General features: G+C 40.1%; 1 protein-coding gene across 6 annotated transcripts in view; it reads left to right on the top strand.

Annotated features, from left to right (window-relative positions):
- Positions 1-22539, top strand: part of znf536 (zinc finger protein 536) — a 190286-nt gene that overhangs the window by 16066 nt on the left and 151681 nt on the right. For all 6 annotated transcript variants that reach the window (XM_047579907.1, XM_047579905.1, XM_047579908.1 and 3 more), the window contains exon 2: positions 8239-8320. The gene's annotated coding sequence lies outside the window, so the exon portion shown is untranslated. The remainder of the gene's footprint in view (positions 1-8238; positions 8321-22539) is intronic.

Here is a 22539-nt window from a genome sequence, read left to right as displayed (position 1 = left end):
TAGCACAGTGAGAGAGAAGGGAAGGAAGAGAGAGGGAAAAGGAGTAAAGGGTGTGTTGGATTATGTCTGTGCTGTTGCACTATTCCTTGATGTATGCACCATGTCAGGCAGTCATTGTCTCCTGGGTAAAGAATGATAGTTCAAATACCTAGCATCTCTCCCCTGGTGCTCCAAATGCTTGCCTTTGAAGTTTTTATAATCCATCTGTCATCTGCGAGCAGGGAGGGCACATGTTCTGTACCACTCAATTACCAAATTCTCTTTTTGCCAACTACAATGAAACAGGAAGCAAATAATATGGGCGACCCTGAAAAAAGAGAGGAGGGGGGTGAATAGAAAGAGAGAAAGAGAAAGAGGGAGGAATTGCTTGAAATCCTGCGTTCCTGACTTTCTCACGCACTTGATTGTGTCCCCTCGCTGCCTCTCATAACAGGAGAACAAAGCCTGTTTGTTGTGGGTGGAATGCCTAAAATGCTTCCTACTGTTACAATTATGAAGAATTTGATTGAATGTGTATTGTTTCAAGGGCTTGGTGATTTTGATCATTTTTTTAAGTGTCTTAGATTATTATTCTGCCTCCCCACGAGAAATAATAACCAGTCACCTAATCAAATTCCATTTGATATAAACATTTCATTTGTTATAAGGGCCGGTCAATGTTGTGAATAGCTTGTGTGAGAAAAAAATGTGTGTTTTGATTATACATTATTCATTACGGATACTTAAAGATGCATTCTGAATGGCTTTTTGTCAGCAGCTGGATGGAGTATCTAATGAAGTTTGCCGCAGTTCTTAGTGTTAAAATCGTCTTTAATTGGTGGAACGCTTTGTTGTGCATCGCTTTAAAGCTTCACTGAGGCAACCAGAAAAACTTCAGATAGCTGTCTGAAAAATAACAACAGCAGCAGTTGCAAATTATGGCTCTGAAACATATTTCATTTACATACGCCACAGGCCCCTTTTAAGGTGTCTACCTTTTAATTCTTTTTCATATTTAACACTCGATACACAACAATAAAAGCCTCAGATCTCTGTGTTTGTATCCTCGTTTACATTGAACACCACACCAGCCCCCCCCGCCCCCCCCTCGCCAGCCCCATAGTAAAGCATCCTCACCGGGAGGAAGATGAAAAGATTGTTTTGAGAAACTCGAAAGGAAATTTGACATTCTTTGGTTGCTTCTGAAACTTCCAATATTCTGCCGTAATTGTTTCATACACGTTATATATCTTCATTTAGGTGGAATGGGGGAGATGAAGAACACGTTGGCTTCTTTCTTCCTGAATAAAAGGCAGCAGAACCCATCTGGTTGGGTGATCCACTGCTGGCCCTCTCGCGCTCATCGCTGAAATAATACTCCCTCTAATGACTCCCGCATATTCTGAAATCTCCCTTTTGAAATTGGTCTTGGCAGATTATTTGCAGGTACTTGAGTTGCATCTGTTTGCAATTTTGCAAATGTGGAAGACTTTAATGCTGGGCAGGGGCGGGTAGCAGGGAAGAGGCTATTTTAATCCACGGGATAACACCGGCTGTCAGCGTGAATGGGCCTGGGCCGTGGCCTGCGCCTTAAGCCAAAAGTTGACTTGTCTTTACCCTGTTGACAATATGTTTATGTAGAAGACTACTACAAATGTCTCCATCCATAATCTGTAGCTGTCTATGAGTGGGAACCAGACCTGGTTTTATTCTTCCATGTTGTTGGAGATGGTGGCATTTGTAGGTTAGTTCGAAAGTCACACCATGTGCTGAGAATACTAAAACAGATGTAAAGATGTATTCTGGCAAGTGATGTTTAAGATTCCAAACACTTCCTCCATCAGGTGCAGGTCAGAAGTACTCAGGACGTACTCAGTCACAAACAGTTAGCGCATAGCCATGTCTCTGGATGCCCATGACTTTGTCAGTTATTTATATTGTCCAGTTTAAAGTGCAGTGATTAGTGAAGCTAAACCAAAGCTGAAATGATTGTGACTTCAGTCCCTATTATTTCTACCATGTGGTGAGCAGCTGACCAGCTTAAGCCTTCCCCCCCTTTTTTCATCCCCTTCTCCCTCCCTCCCCTTCTAAAACTGTAATAAGGTGCCCTATTGTCCTATGGCAGGGAGTATCGGGGCCACAGTCGAGCCCACCCAGCTGACTGTAATTGCATAGGTGGTTACAATTACATTAATTACATATTTCATCAACACTGTTTATCCAGCCGCACGGTAAATGAAGAAGCCAAACTTTCAACTCTGTCTTTTGTTTTTGCATTTCTTGTTTTTTACCCTCTTCCCACCGCTCCGACCCCTTCTTCCCTGCTTTTTTTTTTTTTTTTTTTTTTTTTTTTGTGGTTGTTTTATTAGGAGCGAGGGGAGGGGAGGTGCCAGAGAAGGAATTATGCTGAAAGTGTATGCCTTGCAACTTTTCCCCTCCCTGTTGGAAATGTTTATTTGAACAGTAAGCTCATGATTTGAATATTTGTAATCCATGCTTAAATTTACAGGCCAGATGAACTTTTTGGCACAGAATGGCAACCATAAGTAGGATTTTGAGAAAAGCTTTACAAAATTTTAAGCCATGTGCAAGGCTTATATAATTTAGAAGGGGAAAAATATGCACAAATAAAACGAGCCCTGTCTTATTTACTTTACACACGCGGAAAAAAACGGCATCATATGGCCTCTGACGTATATATATATATATATATATATATATATATATATATATATATATATATTTGTGAGTTATGTCTTTCTGTTCTTTTAAAAAACTGAATCCAAAGGTAACAAGCAGTTGTCTATGAATACCTTTAGGAGTAAAATATCCCCAGAGGCACAGGCACTTGAATTGTTCTCCCGTCTTAGATGTATGTGAGTGCGCTCCATATTGACTTCTGCTGCTGGGAATGCCACCCATCTTGTGAGCAGGGAGGTGGGTGTCAAAGTGATAGAGAAAGAAAGAGAGGTCACTGAGGCAGGCAGAAGGAAAAGGAAGACTTTCTTAAATGATGCTAATCAGTCCAGAGGGGCCTGGCCCTCTCTCCCTCATCAGGCTGCTGTAATTCAGATGTGCTGAGAACCTGGAATTAAATGTGTCACTGTGAGGCGCATGTGTGCGTGTGCTCCCGTTGCGCGTGCACACGTCTCTGCCAGCTTCTGTTTGCCTTGCATCTACTTCTGTGTGCGTGCAAGAGGGGTGTTTAGGGGTTAAGTAGAACCAAATTAGTCGATGGGAGAACTAACAGCAGCAGTAGCTTTCTGTGTGGCTACTTCTTGGTGAATGTCAAGATGATTTAGCTGCTCTTCTGCTCGCCGTCTGTCTCTGAGCACTGGTCCTCCAATCACTGATCTGGGCTGTGTTTTGTGGCCTTCCATGCAACAAATGAATATTAAATCTACACTGGGTGGGCAGCTTCACACAGTGGAAAGAGGTTACAGTTTGGAGAATTGAAATGGCAAAGACCACCAAGGTAAAGGTAAGTTTTGTAATGCATTTGTAGTGTTTTCTAATGGCGCAGGAGGTGATGTACTGAGTAAAGATCTGATTTTATTTGCTTGGTTGCTTTCTGAATCCCATTGGTCAAATTTTGAATTCTGAAACAGAACCAGTGTGAACTACACGCAATACTAAGTAATTTTAATTGTAAAAAATAACTTCATGATAGTAACTGTAATAGCCTTGCTCAGTAAAATGTAATTTTAAATTGCCAACATTATGATTTAATTCAGGAACCGTCAGATCAAGGATAAAGCATTTGAACAAGATGTCAGTGCCATTTCGATATTTTTGAACATTTTTGTTCCGTACCATAAAACTAGTGAGGTTTGAGAACCAGGTTTATCATTGATCAGTATATAGTTTTGCACACATATTGTGCATGTGTGTGTGTCGAGAGGGATGTGAGAGTGGTGTGTGTGTGTGTGTGTGTGTGTGCGCAGGGACGCCAGTTGGGCTAACAGCTGAATCATGGCTCAGCCGCTGCCCCTCGTAGTCCTTGGCAGTTAGCGGTGTGAAAAAGCCTTCTCTTTGAGGGCATTATATAGATTAATGTGCTGTGCCTCGGGCAGAAACACACACACACCTCGCCAGGGAGGGATCCTGACTGTGCGTGTGTGTGTGCGTGTGTGTGTGTACAGAAGAGAATCGGAGGACTACAGCGGCATTGGATTGTTGAGTTAAAGTGTGTGTACCAGCGTGCGTGTCCATGTGTGTGCATACTTGTGATTGTGCGCATATGTGTGTGTGGATGTGCGAAGGGACAGTTTGAGGGGGGGTGTTAACAAGAGACTCGCGGAAGGTGCTCAGAATAAGCTGTGCATGTGTGAGAGAGCGAGAGAGACGGAGCACAAAAAAGAGAAAGAGGTTTTAGTGACGCTGAAAAATATTCTCTCTGTGAATTTTGTCAATAGGTTTGGATTTACTTTTAAGGATTTTACATTTATTTAAGTTGGGGAGAATAGACATTATGTGTAGCTTGGGTTTATGATGAGGTCATTTTCTGTTCACCCAACTTCCAACTCAGAAATCCAACAATATTTCTGCAAATATCTTGGGGCATTCTTGCTTTAGGCATCAATAAACTGTGAATGCGTGCACTTAATACTTAGGAAAGAGATGTGATTGACTCGTTACTTTAAACATAAATGTTACGTTTTGTAGAATGTTAAGCCTGCTACTTTTTAATCACCTAAATCTAAATCTGTTCAGACTCCTGGACTGAACACAGGGTGTAAAGGGGTCATCTAGGGACAGCTTTACATCAAGGTATTTTTTGTGTGAATTACAGGGGTGTTTATGAGGCCCGGGTGACTAGAAAGGGGTATCCTAGAGCCCTGTGACTCACACTCTCTTTACTTGCATTCTTTCTACCCCCACTGTTTTGTTTCTTAGCTGAATTAGCTTGTAGCTTATTAGAGTATGACCACGGTGTTGCTGAGCTGATAACAAATACACGCGCATGCCACAGCTGTTGGAAGCAAATGCAAATGGAAAAGTACTGAAACAGTTAGAGCTAAAATTAACGCAAAAACCGTCCAGGGATAAACAGGATACTTCAAACTTTTAAGGCATCTCTCTCCCTCTCTCCCATTCCAGTTATTTTGCTTGTTTCAGTGGCATGACTGTTTATATGGTAGATTTTTACACTTTGCCCATTTTACTCACATACCCCTTTGCTGACTAATATGGAAAAAAATGTACCTTATAAGAATATTAACACATTCCATCTGTAATTTGTATGCTGGTACATGGGGGTAGCTGTTGTGTTTGTATGTGACTTTACATATAATTATTAGTTGTTAGTTGTTTTTTTTTGGCTCTTCAACAAGCACCTTATCTATATACAGTAGTCTTGAGACATGCATATATAGTGTATGCAATACATGCATATACTATATATGCATGCATGCATGCAACGTCCATAAACGTTTGAGTGTGCACATGTGTGCTGGTGTACATATACTCATAAGCAGCTCTCTCCAACCAGTGGTCTAAATAACCTACTTTTGTCTGACAACGGCATCAAGACATGGAGGTGCACATATGCAGAAAGCTATTTGGAAAGGCCTCCTCGTAGCTGTCAGCTTTTATTATGCGCTGAGGTGTCATGTTTGTTAGGAAGCTGAGTGCAGATGGCAGAGTGGAAGAAATGGATCACTAATTTTAACAATGATTAATGAACAGAGATGGAAAATGAATTACATCGGACTATTGGAGGCAAGGAATATTTTCTCTGAAAATGTTAACTTCGGCTGCCAGGCAGCCGGCCGTGTTGTGGGAGTATATTGAGGAGGGGGAGGGAAAGTGTGTGTGTGTGTGTGTGTGTGTGTGTGTGTGTGTGTGTGTGTGTGTGTGTGTGTGTGTGCATATATGTGTGATTGCTTTTATGTGTGTGTGTGTGTGCTCTAAGGTGCAATTTTTCCCCTGCATCTTTTGTAGAATCAACACTTCACTGCTCTTGCCTATTACTTTCCCGCTCGCCTGCTTAAACACTGCCAGCTTTATACACATTGTTTTTCCCCCCCTGTGTGTATTGCTCTACCAGTTAAGGTACACACTCTTTAATAAGGTAAACACAGGAAAGGTTAGACTGTCTTAAATGTTAGTTATTTTCATTATTCTGTCGTGCACTTTATATCAAATCAGAGATGTTGCAGATTGAATCAGTAGCTTTTGTGAGGTATTTCACTCTGCTAGAACAATAAACTGTCTGACTCTGATTGTAGTTTCAAGCTACTCTCATGACTACATATATCATTTTGAGTTTTTAAAATTGCAAGAAAAAAGCACAGTTCAGAATTATCATACAACATCCTCTGTACTCAATCCACAAAATTAAACTTAATTAACTGATTGATATTGCATGTGTATTATTTTACCAGCAGGTTGAACATATATTACAGAGAAAACCAATGTTTACTTTTTACACATCACTACTAAGATATCATGCGATGGTATGAAAAGGAGATGCGACATTCCTCATTGCTTGTGATCTGAGTGGAACACCTTGTAGTTTCTCCTCTTATTCTATCCCTGAGTTTCCAAGACCTCCAACCCAGCTCCTCCTGAACACCCCGTCTGTAGTTGTGTCTCTGTTGATGTTTGTCTGGTGGGTGGCTGGTGCAACATGGTTTAATAGGTAGATGTGAACTATTTTCAATTTAATTAATCTCCTGATGGGAAAAACGTAAAAGGGGGAAAAAAACAAAAACTGAGTAACTTCTAGCAACATTGTGTGTTTGTGTACATGTGCGTGTGTGCAAGTGAGAGGAAAAGAGAGAAAAAGTGAGCGAGACAGAGAGAGTGAGAGAGAGAGAGATCTCAGGTTACGGCAGCATATGCTAAGCACTCAGAAAACATACACAATGCCTTTGGTGAACAAGGTAGTCGGTATGCCCTTGGGAGCCAATTTAGATTGTGACTTAAGGCAACATCATGGCTTTGTGTGTAAGTGTGTCTGAATGTGTGCGCTCGCTGTGTGTGAGTTTTACTCTTGACGCTCCATTGAAACAGTAGTGGTGGGTAAATCTGGGTGGCCTCCTGCAGACCCTCCACATCTGTGTTCCCCCAGTATCTCACTGTTGCTGGAGCTAGCCAGCTTCTCCATGCCTGGCTGCCTTTACACATTCAGAATAGTCAGGAGAATTTGTTGGACACTCTGTAGAACCTTCTTCGAGAAGCAGCGTTTCCAGCAGTTCTGTATTAACGGATCACAGACATGAGCGTCACCTGCGACAATCTAACAAATCAGATGGCAGTATTGATCATGCTGTGTCCGTTACAGTGGATCATCGGGACACAGAGATAATGTAACATTGAGCGTTTAGCTCTAAGATTGGAGGTAAATATACAAAACCAAGATTTTTCAGATTACCGTCTAGGCAAACTTCAGCAGATTTAAGCAAACATTTGAAATGTCACAAAAAATGAAATGTAAACTTGGAGCAGTTTAATCAGCTGTGTAGAAATGGATAATTTAACTTCTCCTACAAAGAACAAAGCCATACATTTTTTTTTTTATTTTCCCTCTAATCGAGCATTAAAACTTTTGCCAGAGTTCAGGAAATTCCTCCCCAAATTTCTCTAAATCATTGCCTGTATGAAAAGTCACAGTCAGTTGCCTTCAGTCTCCCCTTCTTTCCACGAGAGCTTCCAACCTTCTCCTACCACTCACCAAGTGACATGTTACTTTAAAGGGGAGTGGCAGTCTTTTACTTAAATACTTTATGTCAGCCTGATTATTTTTTCTGGTGTTAAGCAGCGAGACTTCAAGGCAGGATCAGATAACATCCTCTGCCGAGCCTCATAGGCTCCTCTCACAGTTTTCTGCTTATGAGAACAAGGCTTCCTGTTTATCCTTTTTTTCGTTTTATTGCTGCAACTTTGTATTTAAGTGCTCAAATGATAAACCATGTGCATGCTCGTATGTGTCCCAGTGCAATTCCCTCATCTTCACCTGGATATTACAGTGTCAAATTATAAGGTATAATAATAAGAAGAAAATGAAAGAAAGTGATTGATATACACAAGCAATTACAGTTTATGTTTTTGTTAGATTATTCATAAATGTGTAAATGACATCACGTCTTCATAGGAAGTATTGAGGAAAAATGAAGCAGTGGGGGGTTTTGGGGGGAGCGGGATCAGCAGACATTTTTTTAATGGGTATTTCTCTTCTGTCGCCAGTGTTGCAAACTTGTCAAGCTTCAAATACGGGTGACTGTGAATTTCCTGGTGTGTGTGCTTTGTTTACAGGCTCTTGTCGTCCCACCTTCTGTGAAGCTGTCGGCACTCTTCCTGACATCCGGCATTCGTTGGAGAGGCGGCAGCCGCGCAGGTACGATCACACCGATTGATCACGGGTAAAGGGAGGATATTAAAGGTGTCTGTCATATTCACAGATCCGTGCACTTATGTTTTGTTTTCATTTAAATATTTATCTTGGGAAAGTCAGCTAAGCATACACTTGTTTGGCAGTGACATGCTTCTTAGTCACACAGCACAGACTTTCACACCTGGGAGCTTGCCTCTACGGTATCTATTGGGGCGCCTGTATACGACCCTGGAGTACATCAGTTATAACAGAGGTCATCCTGCACAATTATCACCTCAGTTTTTCCACTTACACTTTACGTACATTAATTTGAATGATCAAACTTCCAACCACAAACCCATTAGGCTTCTATCACAAAAATGCATAAATTTATTCTCATTTATTTGTGGGGCATCGCCTGCAAAATGAGCACTCAAAGTAGCAGTAACTGAAAATGTTTTTATCTACCTCTGGGTATTATGGTGTATATGTTTGCATTTCTTGCAGCCAGAAGGATATGACTGTGAAGTCACAAACGGACACTCAAAGAGACACCTATGGCTCATGTTACTGCTTCTTGTGCTAGTTAGTGTTGTGATTTGAAAGCATTTCATCAGATTCAAACCCTCTATTATATCCCCTTTCTGGATAGGATTTCTTTCAAATCATGGACTGAATCAGCTTGGGTTACCTTTCAGTGTTTTCAAATGACTAAAAAAAAAAAATTAAATGAAAATTTAAGACATGGGATCCTCTCCTTTTGTCAGGAGGACATCTAACACTGCAACCTAATTAATGTCCACAACCTGTAGCTACAACCTAAAATGTCTGTTGGTAGCAGAGGATATGAAACGTTGATTACATTTATCTGACATATTGAAACAGCATTTATTTTTTGCATTTTCCATTTTTACTTGTTTTCACCAGCTACCGTCTCCAAATACTGGATGTCTAGATACAGAGCTGGTGAGATGATTATCTTAAAATGACATTCAAAATGTATCAACAGAACCTGGGAAATATATGAAACTGTCACCATGTATCAAATACATCCAAGGATTGTGCTGCAGACATATGTACTGAAGCTAACTGGCCCCTCTTGTAATACCACTCTGTGCTTTGAAAGTGGCAGTAGACTCTAGCCCGCTTCGAGTCCAACATGGGAGGAAGAAGAAATGGTAAGTAAGTTTGCTATGTAGCAATAGCCTATAAACTAATTGTATAACATCATTGACAGTGCTAATGTGTACAAAAGCTAAGTTAGATGTTTGTGGATGCGTGGTTCAAATTATTTCATGATGCACACAGGCAAACTTGTCGTTTTTGGTGCAGCCTGTGACTGCAGAAACACACTGAAACACAGTCCAAATGGTGTTGATTTGTGATTGTGCTGTGTCTGCTTTCTTGTCAGTATGGTCTTGCCAAAAACTCAGCTTTTAGACTATAATGTAAATATTGGCCAACGCATCATGTGAAGATTATAAGACGGCAGTGTTGTCTTGACCGTCTTTTCTTGGCAAAAGAGGCAGATACAGAAAGGCGAGTCAGCTTGCAGACTGACCACATAGTTTAAACTTTGTCTTTATAAGATCTTCAAGGTCTTCTAGAAAGTTCTTGTCAAGGCTGCAGCCCACGCACTTCCACAAATTGGAACATCTGCAACTGGATATTTGACTGACTTGGGTATTTTCTGATGGATAATGATAACACACAGCCTCAGTGGAATTAGCTGAGGACGAACCAAATGTCAGTGTAACAGGGCAAACTGGACCCTTAAGTATTGTCTTTTGAGGTACAGGCTGGTGTCATGGTGAGAAACTGAAATCTTACATTTTGTACCTTCAAAGCTGGTGTGTGCGACTTTACAGATTAATAGACATCTGTAACATTCAAGCTTTTGTCAGCGACTGACTGCTCCAGTCCTTGTTTTCTCCAAATCACCTACAGTATTAACATCCATGCTGGACAAAGTTGTGCAACACAAACTAAGTTTGTTACCAGTCTCTTCATTACATGTTGACACACACGGACACACATGGTCTGTCAAAAGGCCCAACTCTGTCATTTCCTCGCTATGTAGCTGAAGTGAAGTCGACAATTAGCAAACAAAGGTGACATGGTAAACAGGTGCAAGCCATTATTTCAGGAGCTGGATAAGCGTGGCCATCCCTTCTCATAGTGATGGGCTGTTATAGTCCATGCGTGCCATGTGTAGTGACGGAAGATCACATGACAAGTTGGGGGATCTTTCTTCTGCGAGGTTAAAATTCTTCATCTTACCTGCTTGTCTGTAATCAGTATGTCATCATTATTGTAGCTGAGCTCACACGACAAAAACAAATTTTTCTCTCCATGATTCCTTATATTCTCATTGCCTCATGCTCGCCTGCATTCATTTTAAATCTGTACGTCTCTCCACCATCCCATCTCTTCCTTCGTTCATCTTTCCAATAATTACTCATCCACCCTCACTTCTTGGTATTTTTTAATTTGTAAAAGGCCATCGTCCAGGGAGTCAGCTTCGTGAGAAAGCAAGAAAGAGATGAGTGGGTCAGGCCAGTTTGTAGAAATTGATTGCATGTAAAGTGCTAATCAATGGAAACCTTTTCTTCTGAAACTGGAAAATTCATGGCACAACATTTTTTTTTATAATACTGAGAATGGCAGGTATTAAAGATACTGTATATGGCACCTGTCTTCCTAAAGACCAGCTGAGACAACAGCCTGTCAATCTGCATTCAAAAAGGCCTTACTAAAGTGTAAAATGAATGACATATTAATAATTTTCAGATTACATTTTTATCATATCAGATTTCACGCTCCATTAGCAGATTTCTGATCCCATATAGTAATAATATATAGTAATAATATTTTTCTTTTCAGTCACACCATGCCTCGATAATGGCCCGTTGTTCAAAAACACATTTTCACCGGCTGTAGTTGTATTAATCAAATATAGCATGGGTGAGTCATGTCGTTTTGGCTTGTGTCATATTGGAGGTATGTGCCACAGATTTCCCTCATATTGGAAGCAGAGCTAACACATGCTACCCTTGACGTATTCTCACACCATTTCTCACACAAAGCGCTCGCACACAAACTTGAAGACGCTCACACACAAAGATGACTTATATAGAGAGAGGGAGATGCATAAACAGACTTGAACACACATACTCACACACGTAAGCATTTATAGACGTACCCAGCCTGCTGCTGAAAATAAAAACATGTTTATCTATGGCCGTCATATAAGTACTATACTTTGGTACATGTTTGGGCACTCGTAGTTACTTCCATATTTCCATTTTATGCAATTTTATACTTTTTTTTTAGATATGACAGATTAGATTTTTTATATAAACCACATGATCAGCCTTTTAAGAAAATATTACTAGATGTCCCATTACTAAATTGCGTAGGCCCTCATTAAACAACTACACTATCAAAATTGTGTTTACACGACAGTGCAAAGGTCAAAAAGTATTTTATTATATTTGAAATATCAGTTAAAAATTCTGAATTCAGGATTTTTACTTTGGATTGAATCAAATGATTTAACACTTAAATTATGACATCCAGGCTGATTAGGTGTATTTTTCTCTTTACATTTCCTAGGATGCCAATTCTTGGATTTATGACATAAAAAAAAGTGTCTATGTGAATTTGGACAAAGCATTTGTCCTCTTATCAGCTGCACTGATTTCCAGGCCTTGCTTTATGTATGATCGCTAAAATCTGACATTGAAATCTGAGCTGCGAATGTTAACTTGATGCAGATTACAAAATGTAACCCACACTCCATTTTAGGAAAAAAAATCTTTCTTTGAGAAAATGGAACATAAGGTGAAGGGGTGGTGGTGAAGACAGGTCAATTTTTCCGCTGTTTTCTCCTCAGCGTTATTGCGTTAAGATTGTCACTGCTGTGTGGTACTTTACCCTGCTGGTATAAATAAGACATGATTGGCATCACATCAGAAAAAAAAAAACCTCTCTCTCTCTCTGTCTCACTTTTTATCTCTCTCTCCCTCTCTGACAGCCTTCATTTTCTAGAGGAGTGGCAGACTTGGTGGGAGTTAATGATTATAATTATTTAGCTTTTTTTTTTTACATTGCGGGATAATTATTTAAGAGGTTTGTGTAGTCATTGTTGTAATCAGTAAAGAGAGATTACAGAAAATCCGCATGCCAACAGATGGCACTTGGCTGTTGTTGTTGCTTCATATTAAACCCAGTACGGCACACTTGCTTGCAGCCAGGCAAGAGCGAGGGGACAATCAGAAAGGGGCCAAATTATAAAACAATTTGTTCTTCATCATAAATCCATTTATCATATCACTTCATTTTAGAGAAAAAAAAAAGGAATCACCAGTGGTTAGCATTCCGTGTGTGTTCTATCCCAACCCCGCTGTCCCACTAACATTCTCATCTTCCCAAAGTTGTGGGAGTTTGTGGCCCGGTGGAAGTTGGTGGGGGATTGCAAAAAACACTTCAACCATAGGATGACCAGAGCAGCTTGAACCCTGTGACTTGACCACTACATTGTACTGCCACGGCTGTTCACACGCAACCCAGCTCAGAAAGAACGTCAGCATTTTTCAGCTTTGTGTCTCTGCTACGTGGCTTCAACCAACTTTGAGCTAGTGTCACTCTCACTTATCCACAGTTGCATATTTTTCTGTTGTCAAGTCTGCAGTATATCCGTCAAGTATTTCTTGACGAGAGAGACAGAAACAGATAAATACAGAGTGAGGTGAGGGCACTTGCTATCCAGGGTCGGGGTACAGGAACACTAAGGCTGCTGGCCTACATTCCTGGCTAATTGTATAATTGGAAAAGCTCTCCAAATGAGCAAGCAAGCCACCCCTCAACCCCCACCCCCCCAATCTCACTTAACACCCCCCTCCCCCTTCCCTCCACCCACACACACATGCATGCCCTTCAAAGCAAATCACAAAAGAGCATTTTGGGAATAATAATAATTTCAAAAAGCGTCCATTATTAATCCCACACACTAGCATCCCTGGCAGCAGCAGCTAGGCTGGTTAGCACAGGCCCCCACCGCCCTCCAACCACACACATACACACACAGATTTGTCATGTCATACAGTAATTAGCTATCTGTTTGGTTATGTATGGGTTTTTAATAAAACAACTCATCTGTATATTTCTTTTCTATTCTTTCTTCTTGAAATGCGCAATCCCAATAAAAAAAGAAGATGCAAAATCGTACAAATACAAAAGGAACAAGAGTAAAGGTCCATTACAGTGAAGTTTGAGGCTTGAGAGAAACAATAATAATAAAATAATAAAATAAAATATAATACAAAAATCAACAAGCCGGTATTTCCTGACTCCTAATTCCTTGCATGGATGAAGTTCTAAAACAGATTCTACACTTTGCAAAGAACAACTTGAAGGTGTTTTATTACTGAATGTACCCGTATGGTAAACTTCCACATCATTCAGATTCAACACTGCCACATTTAGCACAGGTATTCTGTTATGAACTTGAACTTATAAAATGACAACCTGGATGGCATCACCAATGGGCTGTTTTTGAAAAGCTCAAAAGCTCCTCCAAGGCGAGGGAAGGGATTTAACTGTTTATGCTGGCTATATAGTACTCCTCAGGACGAGTCCCTTTAACAGTTCTATGAATTTTGTTGTAAACTTTCTTTTCTTTTTAGTTTTTTTTTTTTGTCATAAAATAAGCAATTTAATGCCAGTACGGGATGATCTACCTGTGTGCTGTGTTAGCACTCGTATTTTACTGTTACTACTCGAGCTCATGGCCAAATTGGATTTCCTGATTTATGGCCCTTGCCACGTGCCGTTCATTTCCATGGCTACTGAGGGACGGGGGGGGAAGATGATTTCTGAGGTCGACAGCGGTGTCTAACGGGATTGCGGGGTGCTGTTAAAACGAAGCTGTTAATTAATGCTATTGATCAGCAAAAAATAAAGGCAAATGTGATTTGCATACAGCCCGGGTGATCAATGCATTAACCGATTTTTTTTTTCTCCCCCCTCTGAAATCTGATTTTCTGAGTTTTCAAAGTGAGGGAGAGGGAGTTCAGACTAATGTGGATCGATTGGGCCTCTCTCAGACAAGAATACAAAGCGTTTTATTAGCTAGTGAAGGGTGAAACATACCAGGACAGAAGACACAGTTTGAAGTTGGATTATGTATTTACTTGTCTCACTTCAACAAGGAGACAGAGAACTTCCATCTTCTGGTATTACACACTTGTTTTTTGACACTGTCCCACATGCACACTCGTGTGGTGATGTGTCTGCAAGGCCAACCAAAATTATTTTCTAAATAGGCAGCAATATAAAAATTAAAAATTAAAAAATATCAATGGCAATAACGGGCATGAGAAAATAAAAGAAAACGCGAGCAGTGTTAAAAAAGCAATATGTTGTTTTTTCTCTCCTTTCTCTCTCGCTCTGTCAAGAGCAGCTTATTATAGCGTATTGATTTATAAAGCTTTAAATGTGATCCTCCATGTCCAAGTCAAGGGCAGGGAGTGAAAGAGAAAGAGTGGGAAGAAGAGAAGGAGGGAGGGAGAGACAGAATGGGAGAGATAGAAAGAAAAGAAGGCGAAGGCAAAGGGAAAAAGGTGTCTAGAGACGGATAGAGATAGAAAGAGTGTCCACGATGTGGGGAAGTGGCAGCAAGGCATTTTCAGAGCCGCTCTGCAACACAAAAGGGTAATTGTTTTAGCCCAGATGTTGCTTTCGCACAACAAGCAGGATACAATGTTCCTACTGAGCTGATGAGCCCAATCAGTGAAATGATTAAAAATTGATTTTGTCCCTGTAATTACAGTATGTAAACTACTTAGCCGGGATTGCAAAGGAAGTGATTTTCTAATTACGTATATACTCTGGTGTCTAATGATTGGTTTTTTGAAGTAATGAAGAGAGGGTCCTAACGACTCCACTGTGTTCTGTTGTTGAAGGGAGAAGGCAAGACAAGGGGTTCGCGTATGTGTGTGTGGTACGTGTGTTCCTGTGTGTGTTTGTTGGGGGAGGATGGTATGGGGGGAGAATGGTATGGGGGTGGCTGGTGGGGGGATGACAGAGCATCGTTAGGGCAAGACAGCAGGCTTGGATACAAAAGGGGATGAAAATTGAATTTTTGCCAGCCAGTGCTCGCACGATAACACGGGGGCCCTGTGTTCGTTTGCATGGGATCTGGAAGCTAAATGGAGGCTGTGACTTCTCATGGGGGTCGCCAGGCCCTGACCAGCCCTGGCAATCTGGACCCTGCAATTAAAACCTCACGGGGGTTAGGGATTGAGGACATCACACAAGCACAGGAGAATTAACAGCAGGTCAAAAGCACGCTGAAATAAGCATATCGCAAGTCCATACCGCTCTCTATAAATATACAAGCTTTATTCAAACGCGTGACTTTGACTAGGAACTCACTTATGAAGATTTAAGCTGCCTTGAAATTAAACATGTTTAGTAGTTTTGGTAGTTTTCATTTACAGTACAATAATTCTCTATTACGAGGTCAGTTTCCCCCAGACTGACTTTCGTGAGTAAATCTAGTTGCACTATTTATTTCTAAACCCTGGATTTGACAGAACCGCTCTCACTGTGCGTCCTGCTCACCTAGCATTAGCATTATCCTGGCTAGCTGTGTGTCCATTGTAGAACTCATTCATAAGATTCATAAGGATTTACACCAGGGGTACATTAGTGTGCCTGTTTATCTCTGGATGAATGTGTGGATGTACCTGTTGTCTCAGTTCGTATGTTGCTGCTTCTAATTCTTGAGTTTTGAGCATCAAAGCATAAGTTTAATCTAGGAAGCTGACACTGTAGGTCACTAAATTTAACTCAGCATTAAAACAGAAATCATATTTGTTGAATATGCCAACAATCTGTGTAGCATTTCATGTTTTCACTGACTAAATTAGCACAGCAGTTAAATCTTGTGATGGGCATTACTGTACATCTGATCTGAATATATAAATGTTCAGCAAAAGTCTATTACTGCATTGCTGAGTCCTGAAGAAATAGTTTGATACTTTAGGAAACATGCTTATGTACTTTTGTGCTCAGAATAAGATGAGACATCAGTACCAAGCTCCAGTCTGCACACTTAAAGGATAATTCCGGTTTATTTCAACCTGGCTCATTTCCCATTAATGTGGCTATTGTGGCTCTAAGGGTCGTGCTAACTTGGCACACAGTAGTAGAGATTTGATATAAGCAGCACCAGGAGATTTGCTTTAGTTCCAGATTGTGCTTTCAGTCTTTATGGTTAGCTTAAGCCAACCATCTGGCTTCAACAGAGTATGTATCCTATAGACATTACATTGGTATCAATATTCATGCTATATTCAAGTATTATACTTAGCCCTTCATATCATGTAATACGTAAGTCTAACTAACTTACATAAAAAGGAAGAATACTTTCCTTAATGTGGCCTCAAAGCTCATTAAAGAGAAATCTAAATGTATGTAACCCCCAATCAGAAACCCAAATATGGATGGTTGTTCCCCTATTTGGGGTGGTTTCTAGTTGAATCCTCAGTCAGCTCAGCCAAACTATACATGAAGTAAAAACCTCACATTACTTTCCATGTAAACAACTGCAAGAACTCAACAAGTCAGCGTGACAACAGTTGGTTATTCTGTGACAACAGTGCATACACACTGGAACAGTAAAACCAAAAAGAAAAACACAAGGAAAACATGACATTTTTAACATGTTGATGCTTCTACACTTGGTTTAGTCAGATTTTGATAAAATATCTCCAATAATTGCCTTAAAAAAAAACATATTTGAAGTTAATTGCATTTTCTTTCTTAAGTTTCTAAATGTGTTTCCAAAAGTATTTAGGAATGAATGTATATACATACCATGAGCAGCTTCTTTCCACTTTCCACTGCTGGTGGCAAAGAGGATTCTGTACACTAGAAAATAGGTTTGCTCATGTGACTGTATGTACAATAAGTCATGCTATAAAATTTGCATACAACACAATGCATAGTAGTTGACATAAAAAATATACTTTATAGCAGGATTTGTTCAGTATGAAAGTAGAGCTTAATGTGCAGTAAATAGTCTGGTACAATTTAATTGCTGCCCTTTATGATTCATGTCACTAGGTGGTTTTAATTTATAGAAAGTAAAGGTTGATTGATTTAGTAGCTACTCGAAGCAGGTATTGCCCTTAAGGTCATATCAAGTAGTGGCAGTTTCTGTAAATTTAATGAATATGGGGGGTTATAATGTGAATGCTACTCTGGCCTCATTTCTACATCAAGGTCCCGGATCTTCTGGATCTTCTTAAGATGTCAAACAAAGAGGTGATCATTGATCACTTTTAAGTGTGTCTTTAGCGATAGTTCTTTTGTGAGACACCTCTTAAGGTTCCGAATGTACTTTTACAGCTTGAGATGAAGCCCAAGATAATGACTCAAATGAAGAAGGGTGAGCATTTATTTTGCGCATGTCCTTTACAAGCCATAAAATCAGTATTTCTCCTCTGCTATCCTCTCTATTCCCGTCATCCACAACTTGACAAGGCTTCAAAGATGCAACCTTTGACTTTGGTCATAAATTAGAATCAACCGTTGAGTCCGGTAAACAGTGTTATTGTGGCATGACATAGAGACAATGAAGGAGTCACTCTATCAGACAGGGAATATAGAGATAAACTTACAGGGTCACAGAACACATAAAGAGCACATAAATCATACCACACAGAATGACTCACCGCTTCAACCATGGCAGCGTTTCCTTCCTCTGTGCTCTTAACGTATCTAACAAAACTGAACACATTTTCTTATTTTATGTTCAATATTGAATTTTTAATTATGACTTTATTCATTCATTATAAAAAAAAGAATTCTGGAGAAATAAAAGGATATGAGTTAAGGCTCTGCTTATTGGGTAGGAAAGATCAGTAGTTTTCAGTTTCTTGGGAACATTAATAAGTGACAGAAAGCTAGATTAAGAAAGCTGGGATGCGACTAGAAAGAAAAACGACAAAGCTTTGAAATGCTGCCAGTATCACCAACTGCACTCTTCTGACACAACTGATTGTAAGAGAAGCCGATAGCATAGCAAGCTTAGGCCTTTAATAATTCATTTAGTTAGGCTATGATCTATCATTTTGTACCTTTTGACATGCGATATTGAAATTTAATATTGCATCCATACAAATGATGTATTGCCAGTCGTCAGGAGAAAGGATGTGGATTGGAAAAAGATCTCTGCAAATGTCTTTTCTCTCCTTTCTCTCCCCCTCTCACTGTCTTTCCCTTCCATAGCTTCATTGTACTTCAGTAGAAAGGCATAAGAGAAACATCTGTCTTTTTTTTTTGCTCCCTTTACTCTCAGCTTTGATATGTGTGTTTAAAAAAAATGACAACTTAAAACGCTCAGGGAGAAAGTCTTCTGCTCGAGTCAAGAGAGGCTTGGAAAGAGAGGGGGGTGGAGGGTGAAAGTGAGTAGCAGAGGGAACATGACAGCAGTGGCTGAGGGAGACGTCATGCGTTGTCGAGATCCTTGACATGACTCTTTAGAGCGGTGAAATCCCACAGGCAGTATTCGGGCTACGAACGGAGTGTTAGGTGCTGGGAACCGAAAGCTGTGTTGCGATGTCAGTCTAGCCAGGCTCCTAGACGGCTTCGTGTAGGCTGTCTGCTCAGTGAGATAGGGATGCTCTGATAACAACGCTGGCTGGTGTCAGTCTGAAATGGATTATACCTATCATATAAATATTTAAGATTACAATATGTATGTTTTATCCACATGCATTGGATGTATACTTAATTTTGGGCAAAACTTTCATCTTTGATGAACCAATATGAATAATGTTTTATTCTGCTTATAACTAAAATGCCCATCAATCAATTGGGATTGATGTTCAAGTTTGCTTCGTATTTTAATGTGAGCTTGCCCCCTCCTTTTGGAGGCAAAATAATCCACAATAATACGTCAGCTCTAGCTAGAATGTTTTGTTAGCTTGTTTTTTTTTTATTTTTTTATCTGAATATGTATGGTCACTCGCTCCTCAGGACCATGAGCCTTAACCCAAGTGCAACAACACAATGGATGGACAATCTGACAGGACTACATACTGTGCAACGGCGTGTGCACTAATGAGAAAATGGGGGGATATTAATCATTAAATATCTACAACTACGTCCTTAATGGCCATGAACAAGACTTACCTCACAAAGATTTAATAAATTACTTTTGTGTTGTATGAGCCAAAGTTCTGGCTAGCTAGCGGAAATCTTGGTGTGTCCTGGGATTGCACCTGTCTTTTACGGGATCGGATCACCCAAAATGGATCTTAACACAATGTCGGAACAGGCCTCAACTGGCCCAACTGAATGTGTAATTGAATGGCCCCGATCAATTGGAATTGTTGAGGATTTTACCTTTAAAATATAGTACGTCTTACCTTGCAGTCTTTGGTAACATATTCTTAAGCTAGAAAATATCCTTAAATGGCATGACTGAACATATATGTGGCCTGACTGAGACTTTGGTCGTTAGTACAAGTGAAATGTAGCTGTTGTGAAGAAGCCCACAGAAAACCCAAAACAGTGGTAAAGCAGAAAATAATGGATTCGTCACATAAGGTGTAAAGTTGAGCACCTGTTTAATTTTTGGAGGGCAGTTTGAGATAAATTAGATTTCTTGTGGAATATTTTAAATTCCTCCGTATTGTAGACTTTGAAATGGCTTTGTATAAATGCATCTATTACCACTTGGGCAAAAAAGAAAAAAAAAGCAGACATGGTTAGTGTGAATGTATCCTAACACTGCATCATCACCATGGACTGACTATCCACATTCATTGCAATAAAATATGGCTTCTGATTGGCTCGATGATTACAGATGACGGTGTTGATGATGATAGTGATACTGTCAGTGACATTAATGATTATGACAAAATGGAAGGTGGTTATTATAGTGATGTTCTAAATCATTATTTACTAGTAACTTATTACATGTTCAGCTGAGATAACTTTCACAGCTCTGACAGGTTTCATCAAATACATTTCAACAGACAGATCAAAATGAGTGAGTGCAATATGTGCCTCAGCACTGACTACAATGTTCACACAACTTTGAGTGAATCAGAGACACTGACCTGTTATTTTGTATGTTAGTGCAAACCAGTGTCACTCTTGTTCTGTTAGAATGATGAGTGGATGTGGCTGTGTCATTAACACCACATTTGTCTCTGCATATTTCAATGTTTACTACTGCTATACGAATGTCAGTTAAACACAAGAAGCCAAAATCAGTTTAGGCGAGGATCCCTGCGCGCATTTGTAAGCTATTTATAACAGCGGCTCTGATTTTGAGGATGCTTGTTCCTCGAAAACAACACTTGACACCATGTCCGGCGAGGCTGTCTATTTCTTCCTTGATTGCATCAAAAAGTGTTTAATTAGAAGATCTGTAGTGTAAAAACAGCGCACAGTCGCTATTCGTCTGCATGGTTTCCAGAAATATTGACCTTTAGCTTTGCCCTGACACTGTTCTGAACATCTAGGAAGTCTGCCATGCTTGTAGGTGTCTGGGTATGTGAACAGTGGGGAGGAAAGACACAGTGAGAGAGAGAATTAGGTGCAGTTGGGAGGTGCCTTGGGTTGCGTTGGGTCATGGTGTGCCTCCCTGCTCTCATCCTTATGTCAAGGCTTTACTATTTCACCTGCCAAGGTCCCGACCTGCTATGTTCAGGATCTTCCTTTCTCACACTTTCCAGAAAACAGATAATAATACAATAGCTTATCAAAGGTAATTACTTGTGGAAAAACCAAATACTTTTTTCCCCTTGTGGATCGTTAAAGACTGAGTCTAAACAGAAATGGGTTGTTGGTTGAACAAAAGTAGCAATTTGAAAGGCAATTTTAAGAGGGTTATCCAAGGTAAATCAATCAAGTACGCTGAAAACACACAAAAAAGTTATAAAATAATTAAATTCTGTTAAACCATGTCACTCAGTACTTCAGAATTTTTTTAATATTTAGATTTGCACTTTGTTTTTGCAATTTTTCAAAATTGTATAAACTATGGTTTTACTGGAGTTTACAGGAACTGTATCAAAGAGGATCCAGTGTTTGCTTGTTTAAGTACATGACAAATGCCAACAGTTCAAATAGTTCAGTCGTAATTACCTTGTCACATGATTTCAGGAATCTGCAATGAAAGAAATCATTAATTGAAAGCACATGTATTCCTTGGGAAACCTTTCCTGAGCTAATATGACTTTCTGATGACCTATAACATCACAGTTGAAATTCTTATTTTAGTTGATGATGGTCCCTTTCTTTCTTGCTATTGAGCTTTTTCTTTAAGTAACTATTTGCTTGCTGAGTCTTTTATTATTTCCTTTCTTTGCTCCTCTTCCCTCAGGGGTGTGTTTGGCAGGTCAACACCTCAGCAGGTGGGGCGTTGTGGGCCAGTTGACCTTTGTCTGTCATTGTTTTGCTCCTCACACCTCACCCAGGGAGAAGGGGAAGGAGCTTAGCGAATTACACCTGCCACCTTACTTTACCATCATACCGCTAGTTACTGGTGTAAAGTGGGTTGGTGGTGGTGGGCAAAATAAAGCAGAGAAGGTCTTGCATACAGAACCAACAATTTGCAAATATGATATCACTTTCAGTGAGTTTGAATCGTGTACACTGTGCGTACAGTGGATTCAACTACTGAGCCTTCTTATTAGTGTCTGTTCTGATCTGCGTACTCTCTACCGGGATGAAAAGAACCAAAATAAGTAGCTCCTATGTAGATAACCACAACAAAAGTGACGCTAGATTCCAAATGAGATTTGCATTCCTGCATGAGGCATTGAGAAATAAATCAAACGTACCTTGAGTGAGTAAGGGGACGGAGATGAAATGAAATACCCAAATGCCGCCTCCACTGGGTCCTGATTGAGTTCAGGTGGCTGGGAAGTGTCTCACCCAGGGCTAGTTGTCAGTGAAGGATCTGCTGTCTTCTCATCTCTCTGTGCTGCAGGGCTAACTGGTGAACATCGGGTGTGTTGCTGTGACAGATCTCCATGTGCCTCCTGTGTTGTGGGGGGACAGGCTGTTGACACACTTCATATTTCAAAAGCAAGGTCTGAGGAAGAAATGAAGATTGATGCGAAAAAATGGAGTGGCAAACCATTGCCCTTTAGATCCATATATTATCATTTACACATACATGACACCTTTGTGCGTGACTTTATAACCATACATAC

Source organism: Mugil cephalus, chromosome 3 (assembly GCF_022458985.1).
Source record: "Mugil cephalus isolate CIBA_MC_2020 chromosome 3, CIBA_Mcephalus_1.1, whole genome shotgun sequence".
Classification (NCBI taxonomy): Eukaryota; Metazoa; Chordata; class Actinopteri; order Mugiliformes; family Mugilidae; genus Mugil; species Mugil cephalus.
This window is presented reverse-complemented; position numbering and strand designations above follow the sequence as displayed.